The 26,268-nt window shown below is 44.7% G+C and overlaps 1 pseudogene; it reads right to left on the reverse strand.

Moving 5' to 3' along the window:
- Positions 1-8,494: 8,494 nt before the first annotated feature.
- Positions 8,495-25,918, reverse strand: LOC137348890 (probable G-protein coupled receptor 139; annotated as a pseudogene).
- Between the last annotated feature and the right edge of the window lie 350 nt (positions 25,919-26,268).

Here is a 26,268-nt window from a genome sequence, read left to right on the forward strand (position 1 = left end):
AACTTTTCTCCTCTCACTTTGAACTCGTGACCCCTAGTAATTGAATCCCCCACTCTGAGAAAAATCTTCTTGCTATCCAACCTGTCTATACCTCTCATGATTTTGTAAACCTCAATCAGGTCCCCCCTCAACCTCCGTCTTTGTAATGAAAATAATCCTAATCTGCTCAACCTCCTGTAAGTGCGTTTCCATCTCAAAATGACCCTTTACTTCTGGCCTCTGTTTCCTTTTATTTTGCCAATCTTCTGCTATTTTGCCAAAATAACAGTGGGGGCAGGCAGGTGACAGGAACGTTGCCCGCCAGCCCCTCAGGCTCCTCGTCTGCTCTGGGGTTGGGCGTAAATTTGGGACCCAAGGGTCTCAGAGGGAGTGGAGCCGGGGAGTCCCGTTGCCTTCCAGCCTACCGCTGAGACTCCTATCACTGGAATAAAATCCAGTCCACAGATTTAAACCGTTCAATACCAAAAATATTATTTAAATACTCAAAAAACAATATACATAAAGAGAAATCAACAAGCCTAAAGCAATACACATTAATAATTACAATAGGTTGAACAGAATAGAAACCATGCTGACACTGAAAAGAAAGCATAATTCAGACGATTTCAGTCTTTCATTCGCATGATACTTCCCCAACGGTCAGAAACAGAAAACAAAAGCCTTTTTCTTTAAACTAGAGTCTGCAGCTTGTTTCTTTCTCACAGCAGTTTTAACTGTTGTTTTAAGACTTTAAACGTATTTGTTTTAATCCAAAACCTCTTACGCCAGTCTTCCTTTCAGTTTTTTTCTGAACATTCTTGAGCAAGTCAGACTGTGTTGTCAATCTTGAGATAGGTCAGCAGCAGGTTCCACCCGGTTCTGCTCCCCCTTTTCTTGAATGTATGGGTGCATAGTATTGGGTTGCAGTTTGGTATCCATAGATGTTCCAAGGTTGCTTCCAATCGGCTGCTAATACAAAGATCTTGCACAATAAACATAAGAACGTAAGAACATAAGAAATTTGAGCAAGAGTCGACTATGTAGCCTGTAGAGCCTGCTGCAGTATTCAATATGAGCATGGCTGATCTTCGGCTTCAACTCCACTTTGCTGCCCGCTCCCCATATCCCTTGATTTTCTGAGAGACCAAACATCTGTCAATTTCAGTCTTAAATATGTTAAACGATGCAGCATCCATCACCTTATTAAGTGAAGAATTCAATAGATTGAGAGTGAAGGAATTTCACTCAAGTGGTCAGCCACTTGTGCTGAGAATGTAACCCCGTGTCGAGATTACCCATCCAGAGAAAATAACCAATCTATCTGAGGATGCTATTCTCACAATGCTAGGTGAGAATACAAGCTGTGAGGAGGGCATAAAGAGGCTTCAAATAGATATAAACAGGTTAAATGAGCGCGCGACAAGGTGACAGATGAGGTATAGTGTTGCGATATGAGAGGTTGTTCACTTTGGTAATAAGAATAGAAGAGCAGAATAGTTTTTAAAGGTGGGAAACTTGTAAATGTTGTACCAAAAACATACAACGTTAGAATGAAGGAAGGCAAATGGCATGATGACCTTTATTGTTTGAGATTAGAATACAAGAATAAAAAGACATTGTTACAAGTGTACAGGACCTTGCTCAGACCATACCTAGAGAACTGTGCGCAGTATTTATCTCCATATGAAAGGAAATATATACTCGTATTGCAGACGGTATACGTAAGGTTAACTACATTGGTTCCTTAGGATGAGGGATTGATCTAGAATCAAAGGCTGACTAAATTAGGTCTCTTTTCCCTGGAGTTTAGAAGAATGAGATGTGATTTCAATGACACATACAAGACTCTAAAGGGGCTTGACAAGGTGGACAGTGAGAGATTGTTTCCCCTACCTAGAGTATCTAAAACACATGGGGGCAGTCGCAGGATAAGGGGTTAATCATTTAGGACTGAGATGAGGAGACATTCCTTCACCCAGGGGTTCTAAATCTTTGCAATTCATTACATCAGATGGTTGTGGATTCTCCATCATTGAATACATTTAATGCTGAGAAAGACGGAAGTTTGGGACTGAATTTTCTTACCGAGTGGCAGACGGTCCAGGCGGTGGGACGTCCAATAAAATAATGATGGAAAGCTTCAAAACTGTTGTCTTGACCTTAGTTCCATAATTTCTGAAGGGAGTCTGGTATGGAAAGAAAATCAGCCTCACAGAAAAGTGATGGCTGACCACCAAACGGTCAGTCGGCGCAGGCAGGTAGTGCAGGAGGCCCCTGTGGCCATCCCTCTCCAAAACAGATGTACCACTTTGGATACTGTTGAGGGGATGACCTGTAAGGAGAAAGCAGCAACAGCCAAGTTCGTGACAGCACGCAGGGCTCTGTGGCACAGCGGGGAGGAAAAGGGGTGTAAGAGCTTTTGTGATAGGGGAATTCTATCGTAAGGCATGCAAATAGGCGCTTCTGTGGCCGCAAACGAGACTCCAGGATGGTATAATAAAAGCAAAATAGTGTGGATACTGGAAATCTGAAATAAAAACAAGAAATGCTGGGACCACTCAGCAGGCCTGGCAGCATCTCTGGAAAGAGAAGCAGAGTTAACGTTTTGGGTCAGTGACCCTTCTTCAGAAGTAGTTCTGAAGAAGGGTCAGTGACCCGAAACATTAACTCTGCTTCTCTTTCCACACATGCTGCCAGACCTGCTGAGTGGTTCCAGCATTTCTTGTTTTTACTCCAGGATGGTATGTTGACCCCCTGGAGCTCGAGTTAAGAATGTCTCGGAGCGGCTGCAGGACATTCTGAAAGGGGAGGGTGAGCAGCCAGAGGTCGTGGTCCATATTGGTACTAACGACAAAGCCAGGAAAAGGGATGAAGTCCTGCAAAGTGAATGTAGGGAGTTAGGAGAAGGTTAAAAATCAAGACCTCGAGGGTTGTAATCTCAGGATTACTCCCTGTGCCACGTGCTAGTGAGGGTAGGAATATGAGGATAGGGCAAATGAATGTGTGGCTGAGGGGATGGTGTAAGCGGGAGGGCTTCAGCTACTTGGATCATTGGGATCTCTTCTGGTGCAGAGGTGACCTGTACAAGAGGGACAGGTTGCATCTGAACTGGAAGGGGACAACTATCGTTTCGGGGAGGTTTGATACAAATACACAGGAGGGTTTAAACTAGTCTGGCAGGGGGCTGGGAGCCAAAGAAGTAGTCTCTCCGATGAAGAGCGTGGAAGGTCTGGTAGGCTAAACTTCATTTACTTTAATCCAAGAAGGCTTACATATAAGGCAGATGAACTCTGAGCATGGATCGGTACATGGGAGTGCGATATTATAGCTATTACGGAAACGTGGTTGAGGGATGGACAGAACTGGCAGCTCAATGTTCCGGGTTACCGATGCTACTGGCGTGACAGTGGTGGAGGTAAGAGAGAAGGGGGAGATGATTAGGGAGAACATCACGGCAGGACTTAGAGAGGACATCCCTGGGGGAATGTCCAGCAAGGCCATACAGCTGGAACTTAGAAATAAGAAAGGGGTGATCACTTTGCTGGGATTATACTATAGGCCCAAAACAGTCAGAGGGAATTGGAGGAGCAGATATGGAAGGAAATCATAGATAGGTGTAGGAATTATAGGGTTGTAATAGGAGGTGATTTTAACATTGCTAATATTGAATGGGAATTCCCTAATGCTAAGGGATCAGATGGGGAAGAATTTGTTAAGTGTGTCCAGGATAATTTTCTGAAGCAGTATGGGGATGGTCCAAGTGGAGAATGGGCTACACGCGACCTCCTCTTAGGAAATGAGGCTGGGCAGGTGTCAGTGGGGGAACACTGTGGCAAAATTGACCATAACTCGATTAGCTTCAAGCTTCAAGGATCTGTTTTGGGGCCACTGCTGTTTGTCATTTTTATAAATGACCTGGATGAGGGTGTAGAAGGGTGGGTTAGTAAATTTGGGGATGACACGAACGTCGGTGGAGCTGTGGATAGTGCCGAAGGATGTTGTAGGTTACAGAGGGACATAGATAGGCTGCAGAGCTGGGCTAAGAGATGGAAAATGGAGTTTAATGCGGAAAGGTGTGAGGTGATTCAATTTGGAAGGAGTAACAGGAATGCAGAGTACTGGACTAATGGGAAGATTTTTGGTAGTGTAGATGAGCAGAGAGATCTTGGTGTCCAGGTACATAAATCCCTGAAAGTTGTCACCCAGATTAATAGGGCTGTTAAGAAGGCATATGGTGTGTTAGCTTTTATTAGTAGGGAGATCGAGTTTCGGAGCCACGAGGTCATGCAGCTGTACAAAACTCTGGTGCGGCCGCACCTGGAGTATTGCATGCAGTTCTGGTCACCGCATTATAGGAAGGATGTGGAAGCTTTGGAAAGTGTGCAGAGGAGATTTACTAGGATGTTGCCTGGTATGGAGGGAAGGTCTTACGAGGAAAGGCTGAGGGACTTGAGGTTGTTTTCGTTAGAGAGAAGGAGGAGGAGAGGTGACTTAATAGAGACATATAAGATAATCAGAGGGTTAGATAGAGTGGATAGTGAGAGTCTTTTTCCTCGGATGGTGATGGCAAACACGAGGGGACATAGCTTTAAGTTGAGTGGTGATAGATAGAGGACAGATGTCATAGGTATTTTCTTTACTCAGAGAGTAGTAGGGGCGTGGAATGCCCTGCCTGCAACAGTAGTAGACTCGCCAACTTTAAGGGCATTTATGTGGTCATTGGATACACATATGGATGAAAATGGAATAGTGTAGGTCAGATGGTTTCACAGGTCGGCGCAACATCGAGGGCCGAAGGGCCTGTACTGCGCTGTAATGTTCCATGTTCTACAGCTATGGGAAAGGATAGGATTGATCCTCAAGTTGAAGTCCTGCATTGGGGGAAGGCTAATTTCAATGGCATCAGACAGGAACTCTCAAAAGTTGAATGGGAGAGGCTGTTTATAGGTAAATGGACGTCTGGCAAGTGGGAGACTTTTAAAAGTGAGACAGGAAGAGTTCAGGGCCGGCATGTTCCTGTTATATTGAAGGGCAAGGCTGGCAAGTTTATGGAACCTTCGTTGACGAGGGATATTGAGGACAAAGAAGAAGGCATATGTCAGCTATGGGCAGCTGGGAGCAAGCGAGTCTCTCTAAGTATAGCGGTTGTAGGAGTTCACTTAAGAAGGAAATTAGAAGGGTGAAAAGGGGCCATGAGATTTCCCTGGCAGAAAAGATAAAGGGGAATCCTATAAGATTCTATAAGTATATTAAGAGTAAAAGGGTAGCTCGGGAGAGAGTAGGCCCCGTTAAGTATCAGTGTGGTAATCTATGTGTGGAGCGAAGGGAAATGGGCGAGGACTTAAATGAATCCTTCTCATCTGTATTTACCTTGGAGAAGGTCACGGAAGCTAATGGGTTCAAGTGAGGGAATACCGATATCCTGGAGCATATCAACATGAGAAAGGAGGAGGTGTTGGAGGTTTTGAAGCACATTAAGGTGGATAAATCCCCAGGGCCTGACCAGGTTTATCCTTGGATGCTATGGGAAGCAAGGGAGGAGATTGCTGGGGCCCTGGCAAAGAGTTTTGGACCATCGTTAGCCACAGGTGAGGTACTGAAAGATTAGAGGATAGCTAATGTTGTGCCTTATTTAAGCAGGGCAGCAGGGATATGACAGGGAACTACAGGCCTGTGAGCCTTACATCATTGGTGGGAAAGTTATTGGAAGGCATTCTGATAGACAGGATTTATATGTATTTGGAAAGGCATGGGCTGACTATGGTAAGTCAGCATGGTTTGTGCGTGGGAAATCATGCCTCACGAATTTGATTGAGTTTTTTGAGGAGGTGACCAAGAGGATTGACGAGGGCAGGGCAACGGACGGTGTCTACATGGACTTTTGAAAGGCCGTTGACAAAGTCCCGCATGGTAGGCTGGTCCAGCAGGTTCGAACACATGGGATCTCGGGTGAACTAGCCAATTGGATACACAATTGGCTTGGTGATAGGAGGCAGAGGGTCGTCGTGGAGATTTGTTTTTCAGATTGGCGGCCGGCGACAAGTGGTGTGCTGCAGGGATTGGCGCTGGGCCCTCTGTTGTTTGTCATATATATTAATGAATTGGATGTGAATGTAGGGGGCATGATTCGGAAGTTTGCAGATGACACCAACATTGGTGGTTTAGTGACAGTGAAGAAGGTTGTCTAAGGTTGCAACAGGACATAGATCAACTGGGAAAGTGGGCAATGGATTGGCAAATGGAATTTAACGCAGACAAGTGCTAAGTGATGCATTTTGGGCAGATGATCCAGGGCAGGACAGATACAGTGAATGGCAGGGCCCTGAGGAGTATTGTTGAGCAGAGAGACCTTGGGGTGCAAGTACATAGTTCCCTGAAAGTGGCAACACAGGTAGACAGGGTGGTGAATAAGGCATATGACATGCTTGCCTTCATTGGCCGAGGCATTGAGTACAAGAGTTGAGACGTCATGTTACAGTTGGACATCACGTTGGTTAGGCCACATTTGGAGTACTGTGTGCAGTTCTGGTCGCTGCAGGACAGGAAAGATGTGACTATGCTAGAGAGGGTTCAGAAAAGATTCACAAGGATGTTGCCTGGTTTGGAGGCTTGAGTTATAAAGTTATGAAGAGAGATTAGATGTGCTGGGCCTGTTTTCCCTGGAGCGAAGGAGGCAGAGAGGAGTCATGATAAAGGTATATAAGATTATGAGAGGCATAGATAGGGTAGATAGTCTGTTTTTCCCATGGTAGGGTTGACTAAAACTGGAGGGCACAGATTTAAGGTGAGAGGAAGGAGGTTTAAAGGGGATCAAAGGGGTACATTTTTCACACAAAGAATAGTGGCTATCTGGAATGAGCTCCAGAGGAGGTGGTGGAGACAGGAACAGTAGCAACATTTAAGAGGCATCTGTACAGGTACTTGAATGAGAAAGGCATAGAGGGATATGGAGTTAATGCAGGCAGGTGGGATCAGTATAGATATGCATTATGGTCGGCATGGACGCAGTGGGCCGAAGGGCCGATGTCTATGCTGTACGACTGTATGACTGTATGACACTTCAAGGTGGCGGCAAGGTAATTAAGCAATTAATTAAATCAAGGTAAATATGGTAATTAGTTAATCAGGCAATTGACTAAAATGTTTTGGGCCAAATGGAATTTTGGAAGGGCTGCACGGGGATTAATTGGCTTCAGAACCTCGACAGTTGTAAGGAAATATGAGGCGTTAGGGACGTCAGTGCCAGTTGCAGCTGGTAGCCATGAGCACAAAGCGAAGTGTCGGACAGTGTGAGCACTGCCATTGACAGCTGGGAGCAGATCAAAAGTATATTTAAGCATGATGGCTTCAGTGTCACAGTGCTAACCTTCAAGAGGCGCTCCTGGGAGTGTAGGAAGTTTAGGGAGGCCTGGGGCGTCTAGGGAAGAAGGTCTTGGAATCTCTGGTGAGGAGAAGCATCAGAGTTGTAAGTTGCAGTTGCTGCAGAGAGAGTAGCAGCAATAACCTGCAGTCCATCAGGAGCCTCACCCTCGGGTGGGGCCGTAGGAGGAGGGTACAGAGTGTCACAGCTTGCTGTCATCAAAATGGTGTACCCACCAGAGGGGGTCTATCGTGCCAGACTCAATGACTATCACATGTCAGTGCAGCAGTGTCACCAAAGAATCTGACGTCCAGGAATACCATCACAGAGCTGTTCACCATGATGAAGGATGAGCCCAGGCTCATGGACAATGGTGGGTACCTTATACCAGTGGTGCTGAAGGTCACCGTACCATTGAATTTTTATGCCTCAGGATAGTTTAATGGATCTTCTGGAGATATGTTTGGGATTCCCCCTGTCCATGACTCAATAAGTCATCAAGACGGTCACCAGTGCCATGTTCAGGAGGGCCAGCTAATTCATCGTCTTCAACACTGATCTGTACTGTCAGGCTGAGAAGGCTGTAAGATTCGGGGCCATGGATGGATTCCCCCGCTGCATGGTTTGATCAACTGTACATATGTTGCCATCAGGACACTTGCAATGCAGCCTTCATGAACAGGAAGGGCTTCCGCTCCGTCAATGTCCAACTGGTCTCCCACCAATACGAAGGATCCATCAGGTCACAGAGTAGAGTCATCGAGACATTACGAGGCCAAGTCAGTTCTCCACAGACATTTACGGTCAGGCCCACTCACCTGTTCAATCATCATGGAAGTTTATTTCCTTTCGGTAGCCATCTGATTTCCTTTTGTAGTCATTGGTTGTCTCTGCTTCAACCACGCTTGTGGGCAGCGAGTTCGAAGCCATTAACACCCGCTGTGAAAAAAAAGTTCTTCCTCACGTCCTCCTGCATCTCTTGTCCAAAGCCTTTAATCTTTGTCCGCTGGACCTTGTACCATTAGTTTATGGGAACCGGTTTCCTTTTCTAACTTATCGAAGCCTGTCATAATCTTGTTCTCCACTAATAAATCTTCGCTCAATCTCTTTTATTCCAAGGGGATGAACCGCAAATTTTCTATGCTAACCTTGTAACTAAAATCGCCCCATCCCTGGCATGATTCTGTTAAATTTTCTCTGCACCCACTCAAGGACTCTCATATGCTTCCCAAAGGGTGGTGTACAGAACTGGGTGTAATTCTGCAGTTGGAGCCTAACTAGAGCTTTATAAAGGTGCATCATAACTTCGCTGCTTTTGCCTTCAATGCCCCTATCTATGAAGCCCAAGATCTCATACACTTTACTAACCGTACTGTCGATTTGTCCAGCTGCCTGTATTGCTTTTGATCTGACCTTCTGGAATTCCATACATTTTATACAGGGCCCTACTAACTGGAAGAAAGCAAATGTGATACTATGTCCAAAAAAGAGGAAAAAAGGAAACAGGAAACTATAGAACAATTAGTTCTAGGGAAAATACTAGAATCCATTCTTGGGAATCAGGTATCAGGGCATTCAGAAAATACTAATATAATTGCGGACAAAGTCAACACAGATTTATGTAAAGAAAATCATTATGGCAGAGCTTTTTAAGGGCTGCAACTAATAGGGTAGCTAAAGGAGTAAGCAGAGCTGTCGAATTGTTCAGCATAACTTCTCTACTTTTGTACTGTATGCCTCTATTGATGAAGCCAAAGATCCATATACTTTTCGAACCACTCTCACAACATGTCCTGCCACCTTCAAAGATCTATGCAAATAAAACTGTTGGACCTTCTGTCCCTGCATACTTTTGGAACTGAGCCATGAAGTCTATAGTGCCTATCCCATGTGTCAAAATGCACTACCTCACATTTGTCCGTATTAAATTTAATCAGCCACTTAACCCGTTCTGCTAACCGATATATGTCCTGTTGCAGTTGATTTGTATCATCCTCACTGTTTTTCATACCTCCAAGTTTTGGAAGTCTTGGGAATTTTTCAAACTTTTACTCTGTGTTCCAATATCCAAGTCCGAGCCCTGACCATTGGGAATACCACAGTCTCTCATCCTTCAGTTGGAAAAACAAGTATTTACCACAACTAGCTTTTTCTGTATGATCTCAGGACATCCCAAAGTGGACAACAGGATTTATTTTACTTTCATAGAAAAAATGCAAAACAATGACCACAGACCCACTGTCTCCCATATTCCTGTATCCATCCAAAGCAATTTCCGCAGCCCCTTTCTCTCTCCGTAGCTCTCTCCCAACCCAGGTTTAGTAACGCTGCCCTGCTCTTTATCATAGCACGGTGCCAGTCCCAAACCAATTCCACTACTCCATACTCTCCATCGGCATCAATGCAAATAAAATCACTTTGGCAGCCTTTCTGCACAGTCTTGTGTCAATCTCAAAAATCAACTGACTGCCTCCACGCTCTCTCCATAGGCCTTTAAAATCCATAAAGTATCTCATTACCATGCCCTCTCCTCATAGCAATTTATAACAAATCCCACTGTCTGCCATCTCGCTATAGCTTTCATCTGAGCCCCAAACTGATCCCAGTGCCCGTTAACTGCTCAGAAGCCTGTATCAATCCCAACTTGCGATTTGAAGCCTGTGACCAGTAAAGTCGGGTCCCGTCGGGGTCGGTTCGCGTCGCTGGCATGCACATCAGTACATTGTAAAGACCTGCCACCCGTCCCGACTCTGACGGGATCGGAGGACATGTGCCGGGTTCGGATCAGGTCGCACTTCCGGTTCCAGCATTTGGGCTCGCTCCGGTTTCCTTTGCAGACCTTTACCTCACATATAAAGCTATATAACAGGGCATTGCATGCTTTCGTGAACAGGGATCGGTGCTGGGATCCTTGCTGTTTGTAGTGTACATTAATGATTTAGACGTGAATATAGGTGGTATGATCAGTAAGTTTGCAGATGACATGAACATTTGTGGTTTGATAAATAGTGAGTAGGAAAGCTTTCGATTTCAGGACGATATAGATGGGCTGCTAAGATGGGCGGTGCAGTGGAAAATGGAATTTAATCCTGAGAAGTGAGATGTGATACATTTTGGGAGGACTAACAAGACAATGGAATATACAATGGATGGTAAAACCCAGGGAAGTACAGAGCGTCAGAGGGACCTTGGTGTACTTGTTCCTAGATCACTGAAGGCAGCACAACAAGTAGATGAGGTGGTTAGGAAGGTTAATGGCATACTTGCCTTTATTAGCCGAGGATTAGAATATAAGAGCAGGGATATTATGATGGAGCTATATAAAACGCTAGTTAGGCCACTGCTGGAATACTGTGTACAGTTCTGGGTACCACACTATAGGAAGGATGTGATTGCACTGGGGTAGGTGAAGAGGAGATTCACGAATAAGTTGCCTGGGCTGGAGCATTTCAGCTATGAAAAGAGACTGAAAAAACTGGCATTGTTTTCCTTCGACCGAGCAGGCTGAGGGGAAATATGTTTGAGGTATGCAAAATTATAAGGGGCATTGATAGCTTAGACAGAAATAAACATTTTCCCTTAGCAGAGGTGTCAATAACCAGCGGGCATAGATTGAAGGTAAGGAGCAGAAGGTTCAGAAGGGATTTGAGGGAAAAAAGTTTAACCCAGAGGGTGGTTGGAATCTGGAACGCACTGCCTGAAGAGGTGTAGAGACAGGAACCCTCACAACATTTAATAAGTATAGATGAGCATTTGAAAAGTCATAGCAGACACGGCTACGAGCTGATAAATGTGATTAGAATAGTTAGGTGCTTGATGGCTGGCAGAGACATAGAACATTGACATAGAACATAGAACAGTACAGCACAGTTCAGGCCCTTTGGTCCACGATGTTGTGCCGAACCTTTAACCTACTCTGAGATCAAACTAACTACCTACCCTTCATTCTACTATCATCCATGTACCTATCCAAGAGTCGCTTAAATTCCCCTAATGTATCTCCTTCTACTACCACCGCTGGCAGCGCATTCCACGCGCCCACCACTCTCTGTGCAAAGAACCTACCTCTGACATCTCCCCGAAACCTTCCTCCAATCACCTTAAAATTATGCCCCCAGGTGATCGCCCTTTCCACCCTGGGAAAAAGTCTCTGACTTTCCACTCTATCTATGCCTCTCATCATCTTGTACCCCTCTATCAAGTCACCTCTCATCCTTCTTCGCTCCAAAGAGAAAAGCCCTAACTCCCTCAATCTTTCTTCGTAGGACTTGCCCTCCAGTCCAGGCAGCATCCTGGTAAATCTCCTCTTCACACTCTCTAAAGCTTCCACATCCTTCCTATAATGAGGCGACCAGAACTGAACACAATATTCCAAGTCTGGTCGAACCAGGGTCTTCGAGAGCTGCAGCATAACCTCGCGGCTCTTAAACTCAATCCCCCTGTCAATGAAAGCCAACACACCATACGCCTTCTTAACAACCCTATCAACTTGGGTGGCAACTTTGAGCGATCTATGGACATGGACCCCAAGGTCCCTCTGTTCCTCCACACTACCAAGAATCCTGTCTTTAAGCCTGCATTCTGCATTCAAATTCGACCTTAAAAAATGAATCACTTCTCACTTATCCAATTTGAACTCCATCTGCCACAACTCAGCCCAGCTCTGCATCCTGTCAATGTCCCGTTGCAACCTGCAACAGCCTTCCACACTATCCACAACTGCAGCAACCTTCGTGTCATCGGCAAACTTGCTAACCCAGCCTTCCACTTCCTAATCCAAGTCAGCGGATATTGCAAAATATGCTTCAACTGTACCCTGAATTTACTCTGAGTCACTGTATAAATAAATGTGTTTGTGCAACAGCTCAGAAGTTGAAGCATGTTTGCACGTTCTCGGAGAATAAACTTGGGGTCACTGAAGCCTTTGATTTTATAACCATTTGTGAACCTGTCATGAAAGAACTGTACAAAATACGTCATCCTCAACAGTATGAAACTGCCCGAGATGGCAAAGAGTAAAACGATGGACTTTCTCCGGTTTTGCATTTCTGGATCACCCTGATTCTCTCCATTGATCTGGGCCCGGAATCTTCTGCGGACTCGACTGGCCACTAGAATGTGTCTGATGGTCAAAGCATCGAGAAACAGAATCAGAAAGAATGGAAGGCAAGGAGTTAAAATACGGTCAGTCCAATGAAAAGCAGCCCAAATTGGTGAAGTTTAATCGATTTGCTTCAGTCTGCAATACCACGGGCCATTATCTATTATGTATATTGGTTCGTGTATAAAGTACCAGGGTATATTGATGAAACAACTAAGCGCAAAGACCATTCCTATAATCACGACCGCCACTTTCTCTGAACAGACTTTTGTTTTCAACTTGTGGCAACAAATGGCCACAAATCGATCGAAGGTAAAAGTGACCGTCAACCAAACTGAGCTGTCTCTGGATGCATAAATTAATGTAATGATGAGACGGCACAGTGGAGTAATGGACAAGAAGCTTTTTGGAAAATAAACAGCAGGAATCTGGTTTAACAGCACGGCAGTGATCATTACTAGCAAATCCATCACAGCCATGGACAGCAGATACCGAGTGATCCGTCTGGAGAGACCGCACCTCCCTCGGAACAGGATCACCATCGCCACTCAATTAACTGTAAGAGAGAGGTGGGAGAGAGAGAAAATAGATTCGACTCGCAGTAGGAGTAGGGAGTTGATTGGATCAGCAGATCAGGTATGGTTTCATTGAATGTCCAAACAGGCTCGAGGCTCATGCCCGACTTTGTTTCTTATGGTCCAATGTCTCAGATTTAATACTGCAGTGATGGGAACTGATGTCAGTTTCCAAGCCGTAGCTGTGTTAGACAAATGGTCTCAGTTGAATGAAACAAAATATAGACGTTCATAATGAAAGCAAAGGCATTAAAAGAAATAGAAATTTCAATGAAATGAAAAATGGTCAGTCGTGCAATGGTGAATACAGTCATAGGAATATAGGAGTACAGGAAGATCAGTCGACAAGTTAATCCCTCGAGCCTGTAGGTCATTCAATGAAATCATGCCTGGTTTCTGATCTAACTACATATACCTGCCTTTGCTCCATATTCCTTACTGCCTATGATTAACAAAAATCTATGTATGGCAAATCTAAAGCTAATGATTGGTTTAGAATCAGTTAACATTTGCAGAGCAGAGTTGCAAACTTCTACCATGTGTAGACCTGCTTCCTAAATTCACATCTAAATGATTTGTCTCTGATTTGTAAACTATGGCCCCTAATCCCAGCATTCCCAACCTTAGGAACATTTTCTCTGTATCTATCTATCCTACCTGTTCCTCGTAATATCTTGAACACTTCGATAAAATTAGCATCAGAACTTTACAGTTCAAGGAACTATACGCTAATTTTTATAATCACTCAGCGTAATTTAACCCAGGTATCTTTCTGGTAAATCTATGCTGCACTTCTTCCACGGTCAATATATCCTTCCCAGAACATCTCACTGTCCCCTAAGTGTGATCCAACCAGACGTTTGAATAGCTAAAACATAATTTCTACCCAATTGTATCCTTGTCCTCTGGAGACAAAAGCCAGCATTCCATTCCAGCTTCTCTCTCCACAGATGCTGCCAGACCTGTTGAATATTCCAGCACTTTTTGTTTTAATTGCAGCATTCCATTAGCCGTTTTGTCCCTGTCATTCCATTTTACTGCTCTTGTACCTGGACCCCCAGGTCTCCCTGGATTGCCGCTATTTCTAGCTTTTCTCCATTTAGAAAGCATCCTGTTCTATCCCTTTAGGTCAAAGTGAGTGACCACACATTTGCCAACATCAAAATCTGTTTGTCAGTTTCATTCTTTTGTTTTATCTATCAGTGTCTCTTCATAATGTTACTCAACTACAGTGCTCATAGTACAACCTATCTTTCTGTCATTGGCATGTTTGGATTCGTGGCTCTGGTGTTGCATCATCTAAGTCATGAATATATCCTGTGAATTATTGAGGTCCCAATACAGATTCCTGTGGGACAGCACTGGTCAAACACTGTCAATTGCAGTACCTACCAATTATCCCTGCACTCTGTCTCCTGCCTGTCAGCCAATTTCCTCACCGGACAAAAAATGCTTTCTGTTGAATGTGCTTCAAATTTAGCTAACAGCCTTTTATGAAGGACTTTATCAAATGCCTCTGGAAGACCATACAAATAACATCGATAAACATGATCCTGTTCAATACTTCTCGTCTGTATTTACCGCGGAGAAGGTCATTTGATCAAGTTCATCAGGCATGATGTACCGTTTACAATTTCATGCTGATTTTTTTTGATTATCTGAAAGCTTTCGAGGTATTTAATCACACTACCCTTCATTTGAAGATCCATCAGTTTCTCGACAATTGATTTTAAGGCCTGGTCTGTAATTTCCTGCTTGCCCTCTCCCACCTTTCTTAAATAGCAGAGTAATGCACGACTCTCAAATCTAAAAGAAGGTTTCCCGAAAAAAATATAAAGCTAGGGCATCAATAGATAATGCAAATAAATTAAAGATATCAATTAAAAGTCGCAGCCAGCACAGCCTGAAAAATGAAGCCAAAAATAACTTTTAAGTTAATATCAAAATAAATAGAATAAAGATTTTGAAGACTTTTATGGACGTGACCATCTGACAGTGCTCCCAACACAGTAGAAAGGTTTCACTGAGACAGACACAGCAGAGACTCTCAATGAGTCAGTCTGCACTACCAGCAGCGTAACTATTGACCAATTCATCTACGAACGTTTGATGATATAATATTGTCCAGAGGAGCATAGAGCAATAAAATTGGAACTTGCATTCCAATTACCGAAATGAAGCAGCAATTTAATATGCTATGGAAGAACTACAGGTCCCGCAATGCAGCACTTGCTCAACACCTCCAAGCGGCAGCCTGAGCTATGTACGAATATGGTGGCTGGCATACAACTAAAAGCACTGAGATCACACAACTGGAAATTAATAAAATGAATCATGGAGAAGGCTGAGTCAAACAACATCCAGGATCACTGGAGAAGCGATGCATGGAGTTATAGTGCAGACAAATGAATGTAAACTTCTGGAGTCAATTGGAATTGATTCCAAAAACACTGTCCACCACCTGCAAGGCACAAGTAAGTTACAAGTTAATCCCTTTTTTGTTTCGGAGGACCGGGGACTGCTGGGTAGGGGAAAACTATTTATTTGGGCAGTTTTAAAATCTTTGTCTTTTGCGAGGAGCAGCCTTGATAGAACGGGGTGCGGAGCGGACTTTCAGCTGAGCGGTCAATTTCAGTAAGTTACAAGTTAATCCCTTTTTTGTTTCGGAGGACCGGGGACTGCTGGGTAGGGGAAAACTATTTATTTGGGCAGTTTTAAAATCTTTGTCTTTTGCGAGGAGCAGCCTTGATAGAACGGGGTGCGGAGCGGACTTTCAGCTGAGCGGTCAATTTCAGTAAGTTACAAGTTAATCCCTTTTTTGTTTCGGAGGACCGGGGACTGCTGGGTAGGGGAAAACTATTTATTTGGGCAGTTTTAAAATCTTTGTCTTTTGCGAGGAGCAGCCTTGATAGAACGGGGTGCAGAGCGGACTTTCAGCTGAGCGGTCAATTTCAGTAAGTTACAAGTTAATCCCTTTTTTGTTTCGGAGGACCGGGGACTGCTGGGTAGGGGAAAACTATTTATTTGGGCAGTTTTAAAATCTTTGTCTTTTGCGAGGAGCAGCCTTGATAGAACGGGGTGCGGAGCGGACTTTCAGCTGAGCGGTCAATTTCAGTAAGTTACAAGTTAATCCCTTTTTTGTTTCGGAGGACCGGGGACTGCTGGGTAGGGGAAAACTATTTATTTGGGCAGTTTTAAAATCTTTGTCTTTTGCGAGGAGCAGCCTTGATAGAACGGGGTGCGGAGCGGACTTTCAGCTGAGCGGTCAATTTCAGTAAGTTACAAGTTAATCCCTTTTTTGTTTCGGAGGACCAGGGACTGCTGGGTAGGGGAAAACTATTTATTTGGGCAGTGGCAGTACCCGAGACACTACACGTGTAGTGTCTCCCACCCACCCTCCTCCTCTAACCAAAAAAAAGGACTCTAGGGTGTTGATAAGGTAAGCTTTTTATTTAAAACTTCAGTCCGTCGGATTGCTAAGCGAACAAGTTTTGACTTTTTTTTTCGTTTGGTTTTTCAGTAGATTTATTGGGAATCTAGAATAGTGGGAATGGAGGTAAAGGCAGTTGTATGTTCCTCCTGCAGAATGTGGGAGGTAGGGGTCGCCAAGAGTGTCCCTGCTGACTGCATCTGCGGGAAGTGCACCCAACTCCAGCTCCTCGCAGACCGCGTTAGGGAACTGGAGCTGGAGCTGGAGCTGGATGAACTTCGGATCATTCGGGAGGTGGAGGGGATTATTGACAGGAGTTATAGGGAGGCAGTCACACCTCAGGTAAAAGAAGTAGGTAGATGGGTTACCGTCAGGGGAAGGAAAGGGAACCAGCAGGCAGTGCAGGGATCCCCTGTGGCCGTTTCCCTCAACAGCAGGTATACCGTTTTGGATACTGTTGGGGGGGACGACTTACCAGGGGTAAGCAATGGGGTGCAGGTCTCTGGCACAGAGTCTGTCCCTGTAGCTCAGAAGGGAAAAGGGAAGAGGAGCAGAGCATTAGTCATTGGGGACTCCATAGTTAGGGGAACAGATAGGAGGTTCTGTGGGAACGAGAGAGACTCACGGTTGGTGTGTTGCCTCCCAGGTGCCAGGGTACGTGATGTCTCCGATCGTGTTTTTGGGATCCTTAAGGGGGAGGGGGAGCACCCCCAAGTCGTGGTCCACATAGGCACCAACGACATAGGTAGGAAGAGAGATGGGGATTTAAGGCAGAAATTCAGGGAGCTAGGGTGGAAGCTTAGAGCGAGAACAACCAGAGTTGTTATCTCTGGGTTGTTGCCTGTGCCACGTGCTAGCGAAGAGAGGAATAGGGAGAGAGAGGAGTTGAACACGTGGCTGCAGGGATGGTGTAGGAGGGAGGGTTTTGGTTTCCTGGATAATTGGGGCTCTTTCTGGGGTAGGTGGGACCTCTACAAACAGGATGGTCTTCACCTGAACCAGAGGGGTACCAATATCCTGGGGGGGAGATTTGTTAGTGCTCTTCGGGGGGGTTTAAACTAAATCAGCAGGGGAATGGGAACCTAAATTGTAGTTCCAGTGTACAGGCTGTTGAGAGTAGTGAGGTAGGGGATAAGGTTACAGGGACGCAAGAGGGCACTGGCAAGCAAGAACTTGGTTTAAAGTGTGTCTACTTCAACGCCAGGAGCATCCGGAATAAGGTGGGTGAGCTTGCAGCATGGGTTGGTACCTGGGATACTGATGTTGTGGCCATTTCGGAGACATGGGTAGAGCAGGGGCAGGAATGGATGTTGCAGGTTCCGGGATTTAGATGTTACAGAAAGAACAGAGAAGAGGGTAAAAGAGGGGGGGGGGGGGGGGGGTGTGGCATTGTTAATCAAGGAAAGTATTACAGCGGCAGAAAGGACGTTTGAGGACTCGTCTACTGAGGTAGTATGGGCCGAGGTTAGAAACAGGAGAGGAGAGGTCACCCTGTTGGGAGTTTTCTATAGACCTCCGAATAGTTCCAGAGATGTAGAGGAAAGGATAGCGAAGATGATTCTCGACAGGAGCGAGAGTAACAGGGTAGTGGTTATGGGGGACTTTAACTTTCCAAATATTGACTGGAAATACTATAGTTCGAGTACTTTAGATGGGTCTGCTTTTGTCCAGTGTGTGCAGGAGGGTTTTCTGACACAGTATGTGGACAGGCCAACCAGGGGCGATGCCACATTGGATTTGGTACTGGGTAATGAACCCGGCCAGGTGTTTGATTTAGATGTAGGTGAGCACTTTGGCGATAGTGATCACAATTCGGTTAGGTTTACCTTAGCGATGGGCAGGGACAGGTATATACCGCAGGGCAAGAATTATAGCTGGGGGAAAGGAAATTATGACGCGATTAGGCAAGATTTAGGATGTGTAGGATGGGGAAGGAAACTGCAGGGGATGGGCACAAACGAAATGTGGAGCTTATTCAAGGAGCAGCTAATGCGTGTCCTTGATAAGTATGTACCTGTCAGGCAGGGACGAAGTTGTCGAGCAAGGGAGCCGTGGTTTACTCAAGAAGTTGAAGCGCTTGTCAAGAGGAAGAGGGCGGCTTATGTTAGGATGAGACGTGAAGGCTCAGTTAGGGCGCTTGAGAGTTACAAGCTAGCCAGGAAGGATCTAAAGGGAGGGCTAAGAAGAGCAAGGAGAGGACACGAGAAGTCATTGGCGGATAGGATCAAAGAAAACCCTAAGGCTTTCTATAGGTATATCAGGAATAAACGAATGATAAGAGTTAGAACAGGGCCAATCAAGGATAGTAGTGGGAAGTTGTGTGCGGAATCAGAGGAGATAGGAGAAGCGTTAAATGAATATTTTTCGTCAGTATTTACAGTAGAGAAAGAAAATGTTGCCGAGGAGATTACTGAGATACAGCCTACTAGGCTAGATGGGATTGAGATTCACAAGGAGGAGGTGTTAGCAATTTTGGAAAGAGTGAAAATAGATAAGTCCCCTGGGCCAGATGGGATTTATCCTAGGATTCTCTGGGAAGCCAGGGAGGAGATTGCAGAGCCGTTGTTGTTGATCTTTAAGTCGTCATTGTCGACAGGAGTAGTGCCGGAGGACTGGAGGATAGCAAATGTTGTCCCCTTGTTCAAGAAGGGGAGTAGAGACAGCCCTGGTAATTATAGACCTGTGAGCCTTACTTCGGTTGTGGGTAAAATGTTGGAAAAGGTTATAAGAGACAGGATTTATAATCATCTTGAAAAGAATAAGTTCATTTGCGATAGTCAGCACGGTTTTGTGAAAGGTAGGTCGTGCCTCACAAACCTTATTGAGATTTTCGAGAAGGTGACCAAACAGGTGGATGAGGGTAAAGCCGTGGATGTGGTGTATATGGATTTCAGTAAGGCGTTTGATAAGGTTCCCCACGGTAGGCTATTGCAGAAAATACGCAAGTATGGGGTTGAAGGTGATTTAGAGCTTTGGATCAGAAATTGGCTAGCTGAAAGAAGACAGAGGGTGGTGGTTGATGGCAAATGTTCATCCTGGAGTTTAGTTACTAGTGGTGTACCGCAAGGTTCTGTTTTGGGGCCACTGCTGTTTGTCATTTTTATAAACGACCTGGATGAGGGAGTAGAAGGGTGGGTTAGTAAATTTGCGGATGACACGAAGGTCGGTGGAGTTGTGGATAGTGTCGAAGGGTGTGTTAGGGTACAGAGGGACATAGATAGGCTGCAGAGCTGGGCTGAGAGATGGCAAATGGAGTTTAATGCGGAGAAGTGTGAGGTGATTCACTTTGGAAGGAGTAACAGCAATGCAGAGTACTGGGCTAATGGGAAGATTCTTGGTAGTGTAGATGAGCAGAGAGATCTTGGTATCCAGGTACATAAATCCCTGAAAGTTGCTACCCAGGTTAATAGGGCTGTTAAGAAGGCATATGGTGTGTTAGCCTTTATTAGTAGGGGGATCGAGTTTCAGAGCCACGGGGTCATGATGCAGCTGTACAAAACTCTGGTGAGGCCGCACCTGGAGTATTGCGTGCAGTTCTGGTCACCGCATTATAGGAAGGATGTCGAAGCTTTGGAAAGGGTGCAGAGGAGATTTACTAGGATGTTGCCTGGTATGGAAGGAAGGTCTTACGAGGAAAGGCTGAGGGACTTGGGGTTGTTTTCGTTAGAGAGAAGGAGGAGGAGAGGTGACTTAATAGAGACATACAAGATAATCAGAGGGTTAGATAGGGTGGATAGTGAGAGTCTTTTTCCTCGGATGAGGATGGCAAACACGAGGGGACATAGCTTTAAGTTGAGGGGTGAAAGATATAGGACAGATGTCAGAGGTAGTTTCTTTACGCAGAGAGTAGTAGGGGCGTGGAACGCCCTGCCTGCAACAGTAATAGACTCGCCAACTTTAAGGGCATTTAAGTGGTCATTGGATAGACATATGGATGTAAATGGAATAGTGTAGGTCAGATGATCGGCGCAACATCGAGGGCCGAAGGGCCTGTACTGCGCTGTAATATTCTAAAAAAAAAAAGTCAGGAGTGTGATGGAATAATGTTCACTTATTTGGATGCATGCCGCTTCCACAACACACAAGAAGCTCGACAACATTCAGGACAATGAAACCCGCTTGATTGGCATCCCATCCATCATCTTCAACATCACTCCCGTCACCAGTGACGCGCAGTGACAGCAGTGTGTACCACATACAAGATGCAGAAAACCATCAAGGCTTCTTAGTCAGCACCTTCCAAACCGCGACCTCTACCACCTTGAAGGACAAGGGCAGACAATGCATGGGAACATAATGACCTGCAAGTTCCCCACCAAGCCACACATCTTCCTAACCTGGAGCGAGATCTCCGTTCCTTACTGTTGCTGGATCAAAATCCTGGAAGATACTTTCCTAATAGCACTGCTGGTGTAATTACAAGGACTTAAGTGATTCAAGAAGGCAGCTCTCCACCATCTCCTTAAGGGCACATACGGATGGGCAATAAATGCTGGTCGAGCCAGTGATGTCCACATTCCAGGAACTAATAAAAAAGCCATTCAGTAACACGAGGGAGGCAAATTACCACGCTCAATTCACCTCAACATACATCTGCGGCCTTTCTGTTCCCCCAGCTATCGAATTCCCCTTCACATTTGCTGTCCCAGTCGTCCTCCTGCCACCCTTCTACAGTTGAGCCAACCATCGCTCTTGCTGTACTTCACAGATGAACCATCATTCTCATCAGCAGCTAGACGTGTCGCAGAGCAAGACACTAGAATGACTCATGCACGTCTTCTTGGTCCTCCTTGACTGTCCGGCAGTCGTCCATTCTCTCTTTGCCTGAACAGTCTGAAGTAGCCTGGTGACCACCGCTAGAAATAAGAAGCACCCAGCATAAGGATCCATTGCAGCGACGCCAGCTGCTGCTCAAGCTCAGCAACCCGGAGCTCGAATACATCCAGCGGCCGACGTTTCCTGCACAAGTGGTTTTCGAGGATACGAAAAGCGTCCTGGAGTTACCACATGTCGCAGGATGGGCACTGTCCGAGAATGAGGTGTCCTGCCATGCCTCTGTTTGTTCTGCTATTATCTGGCTAACATAAAGATAACTACGCTTTAAATGTTCTTCTTCTTCGGTGGTCTTTCGGGATGGCGAATAGCTAGCTTGCACTCTGGATTGATGGGTTCTGAGATGTCTGATAAGTCCAATGAGTGATCTGCAGACTCTGCACATGAGGGAAAGGTGGTGCTTCAAGGGTCAGGTAGGTGAGTAGTTCGGAGGTTGGAGCACTCCCGTTGATAATTTGACTTTGCCTCTGCATGTCCTGGAAATGTCCCTCACGGTACACAATGCTTCCTGGAATGAGCTTTCTCCATCTCGGAATTTCACGAAACAGGGTTGCTTTGAGGACATCTCTAAAGTGTTTCAGTTGCCCTCCTGGGAGTCTCCTGCTGTGGTCAAGTTCTGAGTAGAACAGCTGCTTCGGGAGTCTGGTGTCTAGCATGCAAAAGACATGCCCGATTCTGCGGATCTGGCATTGGGTGACTGGCACTGAAGTGTTTGGCATGAAAGAGCATGCTTCAGTTGGGCAACCTTTCTTGGCAACGCACTTGTAGGATCTCGTCGAGGCACATCCAGTGCTTTGAGGTGCCTGTTGTAGGTTGTCCAAGACTCTGAAGTATATAGAAGCGCAGGGATCACTGTCGCCGCGTAAGCCATGAGCTTAGTGTTGGCTTCAAGACCCTGATTCTCAAATATCGCCTCCCTCAATCGGCTGAAGGCCGTGCTGTCACACTGGAGATGATAATGAATCTTATCATCTATGTCTGGCTTCGCTGAAAGGAGGCTCCAAAGATACAGAAAATGGTCCACATTTTCCAGGATCTCGCCATTAATCTTGATCGATACTCTATCTATTCCACAATGACATGCAAGCCGTGCTCCTCGTCAAAGGAACCACATTGGACCCTATTTCAGTCAGGACAGCAGCCAAGCAAGGCTATGCCATCACAACAACCCTCTTCACTGTTTTTCGTGCCGCAATGCTGCACTTCACCTCCAGCAAACTACTCACAGGCGTGGAGATAAGAAAAGACAGGACACTGTTAAGTCTACACCGCCAACAATACAAAACCAATTCATCCCAGACTCAGTCATTGAGCTTCTGTATGAAGATAACACATACATGCACGCTCACGCTGAAACTGAGCTCCATTTAAATGTCAACTCCTTCTCTGAAGCATATGAGAAAATGAGTCTTTCACTAAACACTTAGAAAACGAAGGCCCTCTTCCAACCAGCTCCCACAGAACACCTCCCCCTGTCAATCAAGGCATTAAAATAAGACTGACCAGCTCCTCACCAATAAGCTGATTTTTGTTTTCTTTAGTTCGTCCCTGAAATGTAAGTGTTGCTGGCGAGGCAGAATTTTTGCTCAACCCCAATTGCCCTTGAGAAGGGTTGGTTAGCCGCCTTCTGCAACAACTGCAGTCCAGTTCGTGTCGGTACATCTACTGTTGAGAAGGGAGTTCCATGTTTTTGACCCAGCGGAAGTGAAATAATGGTGATACAGACCAAAGTGTTTCTGGGCAGTGAACTGAACTGATGTCACTTTATTTGATAAGGAGGCTAACATAAATATTTTTACTTAACTCCTATTTTCTACCGTACCTCAGAATTTAATTCCTGAATCCTTTATTGTTACTGTCCTTTGTTATTTAATTTAAATTTATCTACTAAATCAGATTAATTGAATGCTGAATTATCAAGTTGGCTTTAGTATTATGCAAATTAATTAATTGCGTGTTACGTTTTAGTCGCTAAATCTAAATTATTATAAAAGTCTATTATTATACTTACCCACGTGAATCCTTTTGCCATGTCATCATTTTGTATTTTTCCCCCTCCTGGGCGGTTGAGACTGACAGCCCGCCCTTTCTTTTGCTGCTGCTCCGATTACCAGGCTCAGAACAGATGGGAAGAACAGTGAGAGATAAACTGAATGGACGGGAAGAGCAGTGGGAGACGCACAGAACAGATGAGAGCAGGAACCTGATATTAATGCTCCTGGGAAATGGATTTTGAGTCACTTGTTTCATAGTTTTGAATTATCATCTACATGTTGATCTGTAATTTACCTTCAATAAGCTTATTCCTGAAAACCAAATCGCAGTTAAGTTGCTAATTATATCAATTTACCAACTTATTTATTTGTCAAAATCACTAATGCTGTAATTATCGATTTGAGTTTTTTATGATTTAGTAAAAACATTTACAGATTAGAGCATTTACTACATTTAGTCCAGAACAACATAATTCTGAAATTCAAGAAAGGCATTACATTTGTTCTGTATTCTGGTATGAAAAATACCGAAAGCAAGAAAACTAACAGTTTAATTCAATGCTTAAAACCACGTCTATCGATTGATGCTCCTTTATTTTCTCATGAAACAATCAATGCTGAGATGGCCAGAGGACAACATTCACTTTCCCCAGCTTTCTTTCACATTCTCTGGGAGTTCTTCAGTCTGTTGGCACAATTAGTTTAGAACGGACAAGCAGGCGTTCTGTATTCTGTAAAAGTTTGAAGTTTGCTCCTTGTGTTGCACGCAGAGTAAAATTATGAACAATGGAGCAGGAGCTGGCCATTCAGCTCCGACAGCCTGATCATAATTCAGTTAGATCACCTTTGATTTGTGTCGGAAGATCATCTGCCCAGTTCCGCTCCTGAATCCTCAACAGCCCCGCCTAACAAAAATTCAATAATTGATCTAGTCTCAGCAGTTATTTCTGGGAATAATATAATTGCAGAAATCTACAGCACAGAAGGTGCATTACATTTTAGTGTGACGAGTGTTCATGCATTTACCATCCATTCACGCGGAGTTCTGTTCCCTGTCATCCTATGGGTGAAAAAATGTTTCTTCATCTCCCCTACAATCCTTCTACTTGGTCCATCACATCGATGTGAGCTGAAAAAAAGATATCCAGCTGAACCCTATTCCCGGCACTGAGCTGGCAACTTTGTAGTTTATGGCACTTCAAGTGTAAATCCAACATTTTTTGTTGTTTTGCAACGTGATGGGTGTTCCTGTCTCTTCCACTCTTTCAGACAGCAAGTTCTGTATGCCATGAAACCTCTAAATCATATGCCAATCTCTGACTCCTGGATGTTGAACTCTGTATTAAGGAGTATAGCTCCTATTCATTTTAGAACCCCTTAAGTAAAACTTCTTGCAACCTCCTGTTTCAATTTTTATTGAGACAACTTTCGAGAATCATAGAACATTTACCACGCAGAAGGAAGCTATTCGGTCCATCGTGAATGTACCAGTCAATGAAGAGTTACCCAGCCTAATCCCAACTTCTTGCTCTTCTTGCACAGCCCTGGAAGTCATGGATCTTCAGGTAGACAGCCAAGTTCTTTTTTAGTGTGTCGAGTGTTCATGCATTTACCATCCATTCACGCAGAGTTCTGTTCCCTGTCATCCTTTGGGTGAAAAAATGTTTCTTCATCTCCCCTACAATCCTTCTGCCAATTAATTTAAATCGATGTCACTAGTTTTTGGCCCTCTGCTGAGGCAAGTAGGTTGTCCCTATTTACTCTATATAGGCCATGCATAATTTGATCTACCTCAGTTAAGTCATTGCTCCATAAGGAAAACAACGTCAGCCTACTCAATTTTTCCTCAGCTAAACGTTCCCATTTCTTGCATTATCCTCCTTTGCGTCAAGAGGTGCTACCTGCCATTACCTCAGAACGGCCCAGTTCCAATTATGTTATGCATCTTTTTTTCTTGTTTCCTGCACCAGGGAAGTTTCTGTTTCTCTCTGCCTGCGCTATCAAATACTTTCAATCATATCAAACACCTGGGTTAAAGAATCCTCTTAATTTGCTGTTGTAAAGGGGCTTCCAGTCGCACATATGCAAAACATTCGCATAATGCAACGACCTAAGCTCTTTAGTTTCAGAGATACAGCACTGAAAGAGGCCCTTCGGCCCACCGTGTCTGTGCCGACCATCAACCATCCATATCTACTAATCGTACACTAATCCCATATTCCTACCACATCCTCATCTGTCCCTGTATTTCCCTACCTATACTATGGACAATTTATAAGGAGCACCCGGAAAAAACCCACGCAGACACAGGGAGAATTTGCAAACTCCACACAGGCAGTACCCAGAATTAAACGCGGGGCGCTGGAGCTATGAGGCTGCGATGCTAACCACTGCGCCACTGTGCCACCCACATATTGGTGAATATGCAATGCATGCCATCCAGGGCTGCACCAAACTAGGTAGCATTCCAAATGGGGTCCAACTAGAGATTTATCCAACTGGAGCATAACTTCCAACACTCTTTATGACAGCTCTTCTTGAGAAAAAAAGGGTAACATTCAATGAGGTAGCTTTACCTGGAACTGCAATAGCTGCAAGAGTTGTGTAGTAAATGGCATATGCTGGACCTTTGGGTGGGGTATGCATTTTCTGCGAGAATTGAAAAACAATGTCTGTTGAATGTTCCACTCTGTCTCTTTTCAATTTTCAAAGGATCCCTATTATTGCTGATGCTAATCCACCAGAGACATAATTCGATTGCATTGCCATTAATGCTAATTACAGTCATTGAACAGATAGATTCAGTTGCATCACCATTACTATTATTTATAGTCATTGAACACACAAGTTAATGCAGTCGATTTTACCATAATTTGTCATTCGAAAAAATGGAAAAAAGAGATTTCATGGAGTTTGATATTGAAGTCGTGAGTCATTCATGGAATAGAATAGAATCATGGAATAGTTACCGCACAGAAGAAGACCATTCCACCCAT

This window comes from Heterodontus francisci, chromosome 34 (genome assembly GCF_036365525.1).
Source record: "Heterodontus francisci isolate sHetFra1 chromosome 34, sHetFra1.hap1, whole genome shotgun sequence".
NCBI classification, from domain to species: domain Eukaryota; kingdom Metazoa; phylum Chordata; class Chondrichthyes; order Heterodontiformes; family Heterodontidae; genus Heterodontus; species Heterodontus francisci.